The sequence below is a fragment of the Salvelinus namaycush genome, chromosome 24 (genome assembly GCF_016432855.1).
Source record: "Salvelinus namaycush isolate Seneca chromosome 24, SaNama_1.0, whole genome shotgun sequence".
Taxonomy (NCBI): Eukaryota; Metazoa; Chordata; class Actinopteri; order Salmoniformes; family Salmonidae; genus Salvelinus; species Salvelinus namaycush.
In genome coordinates this window covers 25497788-25512487 of record NC_052330.1, presented here as the reverse complement: position 1 = coordinate 25512487, position 14700 = coordinate 25497788, and the positions used below count along the sequence as shown (strand labels likewise).

Below are 14700 nucleotides of genomic sequence, written 5' to 3'. Positions count from 1 at the left end.
GTCCGCAATAGGCTGAGAGAGGCTGGACTGAGAGCATGTAGGTCTGTTGTAAGGCAGGTCCACATCCGACATTACCGGCAACAACATTGCCTATGGGCACAAACCCACCGTCGCTGGACCAGATAGGACTGGCAAAAAGTACTCTTCACTGACGAGTCGCGGTTTTGTCTCACCAGGGGTGATGGTCGGATTCACGTTTATTGTCAAAGGAATGAGCGTTACACCGAGGCTTGTACTCTGGAGCGGGATCGATTTGGAGGTGGAGGGTTTGTCATGGTCTGTGGCGGTGTGTCACAGCATCATCGGACTGAGCTTGTTGTCATTGCAGGCAATCTCAACTCTGTGCGTTTCAGGGAAGACATCCTCCTCCCTCATATGGTACCCTTCCTGCAGGCTCATCCTGACTTGACCATCCAGCATGACAATGCCACCAGCTATATTGCTCGTTCTGTGTGTGATTTCCCGCAAGACAGGAATGTCAGTGTTCTGCCATGGCCAGCGAAGAGCCCGGATCTCAATCCCATTGAGCACGTCTGGAACCTGTTGGATCGGAGGGTGAGGGCTAGGGCCTTGCAGGTGTCTTGCAGGTGCCTTGGTGGAAGAGTGGGGTAACATCTCACAGCAAGAACTGGAAAATCTGCTGCAGTCCATGAGGAGGAGATGCACTGCAGTACTTAATGCAGCTGGTGGCCACACCAGATACAGACTGTTACTTTTGATTTCGACCCCCCCCCCCTTTGTTCAGGGACACATTATTAAATTTCTGTTTGTCACATGTCTGTGGAACTTGTTCAGTTTATGTCTCAGTTGTTGAATATTGTTATGTCCACACGTTAAGTTTGCTGAAAGTAAACGCAGTTGACAGTGAGAGGATGTTTATTTTTTTGCTGAGTTTATTAAACTTCCAGCCTCTCAAGCCAGAGGCACAATGTATGAATTTATGGTTGGATCAGAATCGCAGTTATAATCATTGGCCATTATGAATAATTAAGTAAAACCACAAGTCCAAATCCCTTTCTCCATCCATGGCTAATTTAAGAAAGGGACCATTTTAGCTAGCTAGCTAGCCACTGAGAACAACAACACAACGAGTTGCAACAATTCAAGTTGTGCCAATGAAGTTTGGCTTTTGACGTGATTGGTGCGAAGCCAAATCCAAACTGGATTCCCTTGACACTTTTTGTGGTGTGCCAGTACCATTCACAATTGAGCTTGCTCAGTTTAGCTCAACGCTGATTGACTATTTTTGTATACTTTTTTTATCAAGGGAGGCCAAATGCTCGCTGGTTTCCCTTGCATTCAATGCTACGGGCGGAGACAATATTATACTATTTTTGGCCAGACAACATCAGATAGATGGGCTACACAGAGACAGAGGGGCACTGTTTTATTCATTCAGATGCTTTCTCCAGTGAGATACATTCAGCCTCTTGCAAATTGAAGGAAAATTATTAAACAAGAGAGACAAAAGACACATTACTTTTATGTTTCTTTCTTGGTCCATTTTTGGGCGAAGCCTGGTTTCTCTTGGCATATATGAAAACACGCCACCGTGTGAGAGTATTGACCTAATATACCAAATTACTATCCCATTGCCAGGTTTGTATTGTTAAATGAGAATGTGTACAACTTCTCAATAGCCTACCTGAATAAATAAAGGTAATAAGGTATCTTCAGGATACTATGCGCAAGTTAGGGAGACTTTGCAGAATAGCCAGCAGTAAAACTATGAATCAATAAGTAATCAAAATAAGTTTTGTTAAAGTTATTGATCTTATTTATCAAATGTAATACCTCATCTGAAGGATGGAAGCTTTAACATGAAACAAATCACATTATTTTTAATCACAACAGACTTAAGTCCAGTGACTTAACATGATAGTATGGATCACTTCAAAAAGTCATTAAGAATATTTCACAATCTCCTTGTTCTACCATAATATACAATATATTTTCAGTTTTCACAAGCATCTGTCTATATCAGTGTTGCCCAATCTATTCAAGGGGGACCACTCAGAAAGAGCACATTTTGTTCTAGCCCAGAACTTACTGTACGGAACCAATCACCAAGTCCTAGTAGCTGAATAGGGTTGTCCCCCAGGAATGTATTAAGAAACGCTGGTGAAGCTAGACAGATCTGTAGAATTATCTGTATATTATGGTGATGATTTTGGTAGAATTTCACAATCTCATTACTCTTTTTCTATCATTCTGAGCAGATATCACACCCCTACGTTTGCAGTTTTTCCCCCATGGCTGTGTATGTACATATTGAGCCATTGTAGACTATATTATCGAGTTATATTGTTTGTCAGCAGTCTGTCTACATGGCCTGACGGATTTTGTCCAGGCTCTTCTCAATGTTGTCGATCACCTCCACTGAAGCCTGAGCGATTCTGGTCCCGGGGCCGAAGATACAGCACACACCACTCTGGTACAGGAACTCATAATCCTGTATAGAAACATACAGCACAGATTTATATACTGTAAAACAGAGATTCTCAACTGGTGGGTCGCGATCCAAATTTGGGCCTCGGGAGGTTTTGAATATGTCATGGGTGTCTGAGTAAAAAATAATTATAAAATACTCCAGTCTGAACTTAAACGACTAAAACCAGATAGAAAGTGTATAAATGGAGATGATTTAGTGGTCTCAAACCAGTGAGCTTATTAACATTCTTCATCAAGAATATGAGCAATATGTAATTAATGACAAGGAAAAAGGTGGGAATGTTGTTCCCTTGACATATAATTGCAAAATGTACGATCAATATAGCATTACAAATTGTTTTCCAGATTTCATTGTAGCAAAAGAAAATCTATCATTTTGATGCGACTGAGACAACCTGGTTCAATTTGGGTCCTTAGGCAAAACCAGTTGAGAATCACTGATGTGGAAGATAGGTTCCTAACAAAATTAAGAAAACAACAACATAAAGTGTCACTGAATGTACAACTGACTAGGTATCCCCCATTCCCTTTGCCCCTTTCTTAATAGAGTGTTGGGCCACCACATCCAGAACAGCTTCAATGCACCTTGGCATAGATTCTACAAGTGTCTGGAACTCTATTGGAGGGACGCGACACCATTCTTCCACAAGATATTCCATAGTTTTTTTTGTATGAATCTACCATAAGTGTCAATTGGGTTGAGATCTCGTGACTGAGACGGCATATGGTTTACATCGTTTTCATGCTCATCAAACCATTCAATGACCACTCATGCCCTGTGGATGGAACATTGTCATCCTATGGGGGCATAGGCATGGTAGACAAAATAATGGCCAAAATAATAACCCTAAGCATGATGGGACTTTAATTGCTCAATTAACTCAGGAACCACACCTGTGCGGAAGCACCTGCTTTCAAAACACTGTATCCCTCATTTACTCAACTGTTTCCATTATTTTGGCAGTTACCTGTACAGCACACACAACTCTGGTACAGAAACTCATAGCCCTACAACATTTTATAGACACACAGACAACATATTACTATAATAAAACTATACTGTACACACTACAGCACAAACCGGTCTGGAACAGCAATTCATAGTCCTGGGAAGAGATCATACATAGTTACAATGAGTAGAATCATATAACTATAATCACAATCAATACTTTTGAGTAGATCACACATAGTTCTGAAATGCACTGGAACGTTCACAGTCCATCCACTGTTGCTTCTAATGTAGAATGCTGAGAAAGACATCACTGAGAATAACATTCTCAGACCAAAGAGGATAAAGTGCATTTTATTTTTTAACAGAGCATGCAGGGACAGTAAACCTTAAAGAGAACCGTTATCTCCCTTAACCCACGACACTCGTGGGAATTGGCCTACATGGATAGGGCTAAATTGAAATGTTTCTTACAAAAGAAATATGGAAAGCATATGCATAACCATGGTAGTTATTAAAAAAGGGAACAGTTTGAAGTTCATAGAAAAATGATTAGACTAAAAAGACAACAGTTCACCTGACAAGACATTACACTTGAATTTTTGTGCATTTTACATTTACTGTACTTTTCACCACAATTGTTGACAACGGAATCTGAAAATAGTCTGGATACATTCAGTAACATGATAAGAATATTCTTGGAAAATTTGGGGTAGGTGCAACAATTACAAGGGTTTGAGTGAGAGGTCTAACTGGTGTTTCCAAGTGGCCACAAACCTCTCCAAAGTGTGCACAGTTCCTAATTAATTTCAATGCACTTTTATGACTCGAAGAGCCTTCAACTATAAGGTGTTTTTTTGAGCTCTCCTAGCTGTGCCGTTTAGGAACTAGAGCAAGCACACTTGTAGTTGTTTTAATTGGAACACAGCCCTGCATCCCTGCCTCAACACAATTACTGTCATTGTTTACGCAATCCAAAAACGGCACATTATACATCTGGGTCATGACTATCTAAATTGTAAAATATACTGAACAAAAATAAACGCAACATACAATAATTTCAACAATTTTACTGCGTTAGAGTTCATATAAGGAATGAAATACATTTTAATTAATTAATTAGGCCCTAATTTATGGATTTCACATGGCTGAGCAGGGGCGCATAGGCCCACCCACAGGGGAGCCAGGCCAAGCCAATCAGAATGAGTTTTTTCCCCACAAAGGGGCTTTAAGAGTCGGCTTATGGTAGAGAAAAGAACATTAAATTACCTGGCAACAGCTCTGGTGGACATTCATACAGTCAGCATGCCAATTGCACGCTCCCTCAAAACTTGAGACATCTGTGGTGTTGTGTGACGAAACGGAATATTTTAAAGTGGCCTTTTGTTGTCCCCAGCACAGCTTCTTGATATGCCACACCTGTCAGGTGGATTATCTTGGCAAAGGAGAAATGTTCACGAACAGGGATGTAAACAAATTTGGGCACAAAATTTGAGAGGAAAATGCTTATTTTGCGTATGGAAGATTTCTGGGATCTTTTATTTCAGCTCATGAAACATGGGACCAACACTTTACCTGCGTTAAATACGTTAATATTTTTGTTCAGTCTATGATCTTACAGTGTTTAGGTTTCACTAGGCAATTCAGAGAAGCAGATGGTAATTTTGGTGAACATAGAATGGATACGTGGTCAGCATCTGTACTTGACATGAGTTTTATGATATGGAAATGTGAAGTGCACATTGGGACTCACGGGTGTTTGGCTTTCTTGTATGACATCAAAGCGGTATTTATTATAATCCTCAACGTCTCATCTTTTCAAAATACATTGAGTCTGAACTGAACTGAAAGTGTGCCTCTGGGGGGCTTAATACTGACAGAAGATTTACGATGGTTTGGGGTGATAAACCTAACAAGAACGCGGACCATAGCATGAGTTAATGTTTCTGTTCTATAGAGGTACCAGGGAGAGATGACCCCAGGGCCAGACCCTGGTCTCTACACAATGAGAACAGTTTTTACAGCAGATACTGTCTGCTGTGAATTAGAAGTATCTTTCATACAAATCTTAACCTTGTGACCCATTCCATACATCTGCTCTTTGTCATGTAGACTGAAGGGGGTGTATTTTGGCTATAAAATACCTTTGTACCTTGGTCTCGGGCTCTCAACGAATCACCTAAGAGTGAATCGTCGACCAGCCATTATTAACGTAGAGCACTCAATCGATTCACTTTATATGTGTGTGTTGTACTGACCTGCTCCCTTATTAATACATTAATAAAGATTTAGTTTATGTATGACTCTGACTTGTGTGATAAGTTTGTCTCTCCTCATTTGATAATAAAGAAATTAACCACCACAGGAGACCCTGAGCTCTGATGTCATTTATACCATGTTACTGTACAGCCACTGTGTTCCAATTTAGGTGCTTATCATAGCTGAAATCTTCCATTTTCAACCCGGGTACGGATCTAAAACGCTACTACCAGCGGGTGAGTGCACCCTGAGGAACACACCCGCATCTTCTGATCTCTATAGAGCAGAGCCCAGCGTGACTGAAGAATAAAATATTAAACTATGATTACCACTGTCTATACATTAGCATGTGTTCTTATAAGGACAGAGGGCAAGGCGAATGCAATCATCGTAGCTGTCATTTCTAGGAATGTTAGTGACAGTTCGCATGATATTGAATTTGTTTTATCACAATTGTATGTATGTTCAACATGAGCCTCTAACCATGGCTGTTTCTCTAGGTTTGTTGTTGTTGGCTCTATAATCGACTGCTGTTTATTAGCGTGAACACAGGAACATGGTTTCATAATGACGCCAGTAGCTATACCTAGGGTTCTGTGTGTGTGCGCAAACACACACACACACACACACACACACACACACACACACACACACACACACACACACACACACACACGTGTGCACATGAACTCATTGAGTCACGGAGCTATAGATGTCAATTCCTATTTGCACTGCTTTGACTTCTTCCGGTTCACTCACTTTAAGCTGTGACTCCCTCCCACATCACTCACTACACTGTGATGGCATCCCTTGGTCCCCTGCAGAAGCCCACTGACGACTGAGACACAAGTGCATCAATGGGTTTTCCGCACGGTTGCACACACACAGCCCTGTATCCATTGTTCAATAATTCAATAAATCGGTGCTTGAATAGCAAAGAATTTACTTTAAAAAGCCTCTTAAACAGTGCATTTCCTCCCTGTTTTATTTTCTGTGGTAGTTTTACGACAGCCATTAGGGTTTTGTGTCTTATTTTACTAGAGTCATTATTTATCTCTCCCGGTCCTCATATGTGTCCCTGGTACAGTGGAATTACTGTACTCTCCAGTCTTAATAATCCAACCATGAGTCCATTAGCATTTAAGTGATTATTCTACAACAGTAAAGTGATCCTGTGGGGTATTTTATGCACCCATACAATACAGATGACATGTTCTTGTGATAAGGTGCGTCTCGGTGAGAGGTGTAGGAGTCAGGTGCAGGAGAGCAGGGATTACTGAGAAGCGTGTTTAATATAATAATTATATATACATAGTCCACCAATACAAAATTGGCACAGATCTGTCTATATAAGGTCCCACAGTTCACAGTGCAGATCAGAGCAAAAACCAAGCCATGAGGTCGAAGGAATTGTCCGTAGAGCTCAGAGACAGGATACTGTCGAGGCACAGATCTGTCTATATAAGGTCCCACAGATCACAGTGCCTAAATAGTGAAAACAAAACAGAAACTCGTGCCAAAACAAACTCAGTTCCGAAAATAAACTACACGTGCGTAATAACGAGAACAAGAAACATCAACGATAAACGAGCGCAAAATACCCACAAGCTTAATCCCGCACGAAATAAGGCAGGTAACAGGTGCCCTATATACACACAGAAATAAACGCAACTGAAACCAGGTGTGAAAAGGAACACAGACAAAACAACCAGAAAAGGAAAAAGGGATCGGTGGTGGCTAGTAAACCGGCGACGCCGAGCACCGCCTGAACAGGGAGAGGAGTTACCTTCGGTAGAAGTCGTGACAGTACCCCCCTCCTGACGCGCGGCTCCCGCAGCGCGACGACGCCGGCCTCGAGGACGACCCGGAGGACGAGGCGCAGGGCGATCCGGATGGAGGCGGTGAAACTCCCTTAGCATAGGTGGATCCAGTACGTCCTCCACCGGCACCCAGCATCTCTCCTCTGGACCGTACCCCTCCCAGTCCACGAGGTACTGAAGACCCCCAACCCGACGCCTCGAGTCCAGTATGGACCGAACTGCATACGCCGGAGGGATCTCCCGCACGTCATCTTCTTGAAGCGGACCAGCCACCACCGGCCTGAGGAGAGAAACATGAAACGAGGGGTTAATACGGTAATAAGGGGGGAGCTGTAACCGATAACACACCTCGTTTATTCTCCTCAGGACTTTGAATGGCCCCACAAACCGCGGACCCAGCTTCCGGCAGGGCAGGTGGAGGGGCAGGTTTCGGGTCGAGAGCCAGACCCGGTCCCCCGGTGTGTACACCGGGGCCTCGCTGCGGTGGCGGTCGGCACTGGCCTTCTGCCGCCCTTCGGCCCGTTTAAGGTACCCGTGGGCGGCCTCCCAGGTTTCCCTTGAGCGTCTCACCCAATCGTCCACCACAGGAGCCTCGGTCTGGCTCTGATGCCATGGTACCAGGACCGGCTGATAGCCCAACACACATTGGAAGGGCGACAGGTTCGTAGAGGAGTGGCGGAGTGAGTTCTGGGCCATCTCTGCCCAGGGGATGTACTTCGCCCACTCCCCTGGCCGGTCCTGGCAATACGACCGCAGAAACCTACCCACATCCTGGTTCACTCTTTCCACCTGCCCATTACTCTCGGGGTGAAACCCAGAGGTAAGGCTGACTGAGACCCCCAAACGTTCCATGAACGCCTTCCACACCCTGGACGTGAACTGGGGACCCCGATCAGAAACAATATCCTCAGGCACCCCGTAGTGCCGGAAGACGTGAGTAAACAGGGCCTCCGCCGTCTGTAGGGCCGTAGGGAGACCGGGCAAAGGGAGGAGACGACAGGACTTAGAAAACCGATCCACAACGACCAGGATCGTGGTGTTGTCCTGTGATGGTGGCAGATCGGTTAAGAAGTCAACCGACAGGTGTGACCAAGGCCGCTGTGGAACGGGAAGGGGTTGTAACTTCCCTCTGGGCAGGTGCCTAGGAGCCTTGCACTGAGCGCACACTGAGCAGGAGGACACATAAACCCTCACGTCCTTGGCCAAAGTGGACCACCAGTACTTCCCACTAAGACATCGCACCGTCCTACCGATCCCCGGGTGACCAGAGGAGGGGGACGTGTGAGCCCACCAAATTAGCCTGTCTCTAACCTCCAGCGGAACGTACACCCGTCCCGCTGGACACTGTGGTGGAGTAGGCTCAACACGCGATGCTCGCTCAATGTCTGCGTCCACCTCCCACCTCACAGGTGCCACTAAACAAGAAGCCGGGAGGATGGGCGCAGGATCGATGGCCCGCTCCTCCGTATCATATAGTCGGGACAGTGCGTCTGCCTTAGCGTTCTGGGAGCCTGGTCTATAGGAGATGGTAAACCTAAATCGGGTGAAAAACATGGCCCACCTTGCCTGACGAGGGTTCAGTCTCCTCGCTGCCCGAATGTACTCTAGATTACGGTGGTCAGTCCAGATGAGAAAAGGGTGTTGAGCCCCCTCAAGCCAATGTCTCCACACCTTCAGGGCTCTGACAACAGCCAGCAACTCCCGATCCCCCACGTCATAGTTTCGCTCCGCCGGGCTGAGCTTCCGAGAAAAGAAAGCACAGGGGCGGAGCTTCGGTGGCGTACCCGAGCGCTGGGAGAGCACGGCTCCAACCCCAGCCTCGGATGCGTCCACCTCCACTATGAATGCCAAAGAGGGGTCCGGATGCGCCAGCACGGGAGCCGAGGTAAAAAGAGCCTTCAGGCGACCAAAAGCCCTGTCCGCCTCAGCCGACCACCCCAGACGCGCCGGCCCCCCCTTCAGCAGTGACGTAATGGGAGCAGCCACCTGCCCAAAACCCCGGATAAACCTCCGGTAGTAGTTGGCAAACCCTAAGAACCGCTGCACCTCCTTTACCGTGGTTGGAGTCGGCCAATTACGCACGGCTGCAATGCGGTCACACTCCATCACCAACCCCGATGTGGAAATGCGATACCCAAGGAAGGAGACGGCCTGTTGGAAGAACAAGCATTTCTCAGCCTTGACGTACAGGTCATGCTCCAACAGTCGCCCAAGTACCTTGCACACCAGAGACACATGCGCGGCGCGTGTAGCGGAATAGACCAGAATATCATCGATGTAAACCACCACACCCTGACCATGCAGGTCCCTGAGAATCTCGTCTACAAAAGATTGGAAGACTGCTGGAGCATTCTTCAACCCGTACGGCATGACGAGGTACTCATAATGGCCGGATGTGGTACTAAACGCTGTCTTCCACTCATCTCCCTTCCGGATACGCACCAAGTTATATGCACTCCTGAGATCCAGTTTTGTGAAAAACCGTGCTCCGTGAAATGACTCAATCGCCGTGGCAATGAGAGGTAGCGGGTAACTATACCCCACCGTGATGGAATTTAGACCTCTATAGTCAATGCACGGACGCAGACCTCCCTCCTTCTTCTTCACAAAAAAGAAACTCGAGGAGGCAGGTGAGATGGAGGGCCGAATGTACCCCTGCCCCAGAGATTCAGAAATGTATGTCTCCATAGCCACCGTTTCCTCCTGGGACAGGGGATACACGTGACTCCTGGGAAGTGCAGCGCCTACCAGGAGATTTATCGCACAATCCCCTCGTCGATGAGGTGGTAATTGGGTCGCCTTCTTTTTACAGAAGGCGATAGCCAAATCGGCATATTCTGAGGGAATGTGCACGGTGGAGACTTGGTCTGGACTTTCCACCGTTGTAGCACCGATGGAAACTCCTACACACCTGCCTGAGCACTCCTTCGACCACCCCTGTAGAGCCCTCTGTTGCCACGAAATCCTGGGGTTGTGACGGGCCAACCAGGGGATCCCCAACACCACCGGAAACGCAGGAGAATCAATGAGGAAGAGACTAATTCTCTCCTCATGACCCTCCTGCGTGACCATACCCAGTGGAGCCGTGGCCTCCCTGACTAGCCCTGACCCTAATGGTCGGCTATCTAAGGCGTGCACTGGGAAGGGTTTGTCAAGCTGAACAAGGGGGATCCCTAACCTGTGCGCTAAACCGCGGTCAATAAAATTCCCCGCCGCGCCTGAATCTACTAGCGCCTTATGCCGGGAAAGAGGGGAAAATTCAGGAAAAACAATCCATACATACATGTGACCAACAGGGGGCTCTGGGTGAGTCTGGTGCCGACTCACCTGAGGTGTCCGAGCAGTGCTCGGCCTGGCGTCTCGACTCCCTGGAGGACCCCCCCAGCACCGGTCAGCAGTGTGCCCTCTGCGACCACAGCTGGCACAGGAAAGGCCCCCTCCTCCGGTCGCCCTCGCTGCAGCACCTCCTAGCTCCATGGGTGTTGGAGTGGTGGAGCTGGGGGATGGAACTGACAGAGCCCGATCTGGACGTCCGCGGGTCGCCAGCAAGTTGTCCAACCGAATGGACATGTCGATCAACTGGTCCAAGGAGAGGGTGGTGTCTCTACAGGCCAGCTCCCTACGGACGTCCTCACGCAAACTACACCTATAGTGATCGATCAAGGCCCTGTCGTTCCATCCCGCGCCAGCGGCCAAGGTCCGGAACTCTAGAGCAAAGTCCTGAGCACTCCTCTTCTCCTGCCTCAGATGGACCATCCGTTCACCCGCCGCTCGACCCTCAGGTGGGTGATCGAACACGGCCCGAAAGCGGCGGGTGAACTCTGGGTAGTGGTCCCTCGCCGAGTCAGGATCGTTCCATACCGCGTTGGCCCACTCCAGGGCTTTACCTGAGAGGCAGGAGACGAGGGCGTTCACGCTCTCACCTCCCGAAGGAGCCGGACGAACGGTCGCCAGGTATAGGTCCATCTGGAGTAAGAACCCCTGGCACCCTGCCGCCGTCCCATCGTACTCCCTCGGGAGGGCGAGTCGAATCCCACTGTGCTCAGGCAATGAAGGAGAGGGTAGTGGTACTGATTGGGGTGTGGCTGATAAAGGTGTGGGAAGGCCACCTCTCTCCCATCTCTCCATCGTCGCCATCACCTGATCCATGGCGGTCCCCAGCCGGTGTAACACTGCCGTGTGGTGTTGAACTCGCTCCTCCACGGACCCTGGGAGTGCGTCTGCTCCTGCTGACTCCATATATGGTGCGGGATTCTGTGATAAGGTGCGTCTCGGTGAGAGGTGTAGGAGTCAGGTGCAGGAGAGCAGGGATTACTGAGAAGCGTGTTTAATATAATAATTATATATACATAGTCCACCAATACAAAATTGGCACAGATCTGTCTATATAAGGTCCCACAGTTCACAGTGCAGATCAGAGCAAAAACCAAGCCATGAGGTCGAAGGAATTGTCCGTAGAGCTCAGAGACAGGATACTGTCGAGGCACAGATCTGTCTATATAAGGTCCCACAGATCACAGTGCCTAAATAGTGAAAACAAAACAGAAACTCGTGCCAAACGCACGGAGGAACAAACTCAGTTCCGAAAATAAACTACACGTGCGTAATAACGAGAACAAGAAACATCAACGATAAACGAGCGCAAAATACCCACAAGCTTAATCCCGCACGAAATAAGGCAGGTAACAGGTGCCCTATATACACACAGAAAAAAACGCAACTGAAACCAGGTGTGAAAAGGAACACAGACAAAACAACCAGAAAAGGAAAAAGGGATCGGTGGCGGCTAGTAAACCGGCTACGCCGAGCGCCGAGCGCCGCCCGAACAGGGAGAGGAGTTACCTTCGGTTCTGGCCTGGTTTAGATCTTATCTGTCGGAAAGATATCAGTTTGTCTTTGTGAATGGTTTGTCCTCTGACAAATCAACTGTACATTTCGGTGTTCCTCAAGGTTCCGTTTTAGGACCACTATTGTTTTCACTATATATTTTACCTCTTGGGGATGTCATTCGAAAACATAATGTTAACTTTCACTGCTATGCGGATGACACACAGCTGTACATTTCAATGAAACATGGTGAAGCCCCAAAATTGCCCTCGCTAGAAGCCTGTGTTTCAGACATAAGGAAGTGGATGGCTGAAAACTTTCTACTTTTAAATTCGGACAAAACAGAGATGCTTGTTCTAGGTCCCAAGAAACAAAGAGATCTTCTGTTAAATCTGACAATTAATCTTGATGGTTGTACAGTCGTCTCAAATAAAACTGTGAAGGACCTCGGCGTTACTCTGGACCCTGATCTCTCTTTTGACGAACATATCAAGACTGTTTCAAGGACAGCTTTTTTCCATCTACGTAACATTGCAAAAATCAGAAATTTTCTGTCCAAAAATGATGCAGAAAAATTAATCCATGCTTTTGTTACTACTAGGTTAGACTAATGCAATGCTCTACTTTCCGGCTACCCGGATAAAGCACTAAATAAACTTCAGTTAGTGCTAAATACGGCTGCTAGAATCCTGACTAGAACCAAGAAATTTGATCATATTACTCCAGTGCTAGCTTCCCTACACTGGCTTCCTATTAAGGCAAGGGCTGATTTCAAGGTTTTACTGTTAACCTATAAAGCGTTACATGGGCTTGCTCCTACCTATCTTTCCGAGTTGGTCCTGCCGTACATACCTACACGTACGCTACGGTCACAAGACGCAGGCCTCCTAATTGTCCCTAGAATTTCTAAGCAAACAGCTGGAGGCAGGGCTTTCTCCTATAGCTCTCCATTTTTATGGAATGGTCTGCCTACCCATGTGAGAGACGCAGACTCGGTCTCAACCTTTAAGTCTTTACTGAAGACTTATCTCTTCAGTAGGTCATATGATTGAGTGTAGTCTGGCCCAGGAGTGTGAAGGTGAACGGAAAGGCTCTGGAGCAACGAGACTTTCAAGAGTGTGCTTCATGAGGTGGTCACCTGGAATGCATTTCAATTAACAGGTGTGCCTTCTTAAAAGTCAATTTGTGGAATTTCTTTCCTTCTTAATGCATTTGAGCCAATCAGAAGATGGCCCTATTTGGAAAAAGACCAAGTCCATGTTATGGCATGATCAGCTCAAATAAAGCAAAGAGAAATGACAGTGCTTCCTTACTTTAAGACATGAAGGTCAGTCAATACGGAGCATTTCAAGAACTTTGAAAGTTTCTTCAACTGCAGTCGCAAAAAACATCAAGTGCTATGATGAAACTGGCTCTCATGAGGCCCGCCACAGGAATGAAAGACCCAGAGTTAGCTCTTTTATTTATTTATTTTTTATTTCACCTTTATTTAACCAGGTAGGCTAGTTGAGAACAAGTTCTCATTTGCAACTGCGACCTGGCCAAGATAAAGCATAGCAGTGTGAACAGACAACAACACAGAGTTACACATGGAGTAAACAATAAACAAGTCAATAACATGGTAGAAAAAAAGAGAATCTATATACAATGTGTGCAAAAGGCATGAGGAAGTAGGCAATAAATCGAATAATTACAATTTAGCAGATTAACACTGGAGTGATAAATCATCAGATGATCATGTGCAAGTAGAGATACTGGTGTGCAAAAGAGCAGAAAAGTAAATAAATAAAAGCAGTATGGGGGTGAGGTAGGTAAATTGGGTGGGCTATATACCGATGGACTATGTACAGCTGCAGCGATCGGTTAGCTGCTCAGATAGCAGATGTTTAAAGTTGTTGAGGGAGATAAAAGTCTCCAACTTCAGAGATTTTTGCAATTCGTTCCAGTCGCAGGCAGCAGAGAACTGGAAGGAAAGGCGGCCAAATGAGGTTTTGGCTTTAGGGATGATCAGTGAGATACACCTGCTGGAGCGCGTGCTACGGGTCGGTGTAGCCATCGTGACCAGTGAACTGAGATAAGGCGGCACTTTACCTAGCATAGCCTTGTAGATGACCTGGAGCCAGTGGGTCTGACGACGAACATGTAGCGAGGGCCAGCCGACTAGGGCATACAGGTCGCAGTGGTGGGTGGTATAAGGTGCATTAGTAACAAAACGGATGGCACTGTGATAAACTGCATCCAGTTTGCTGAGTAGAGTATTGGAAGCTATTTTGTAGATGACATCGCCGAAGTCGAGGATCGGTAGGATAGTCAGTTTTACTAGGGTAAGTTTGGCGGCGTGAGTGAAGGAGGCTTTGTTGCGAAATAGAAAGCCGACTCTAGATTTGATTTTGG

The 14700-nt window shown here is 46.6% G+C and overlaps 1 pseudogene; it reads right to left on the bottom strand.

The window, feature by feature from the left end:
- Positions 1-2323: 2323 nt before the first annotated feature.
- LOC120019366 overlaps positions 2324-14700 on the bottom strand; it is a 75665-nt pseudogene continuing 63288 nt past the window's right edge.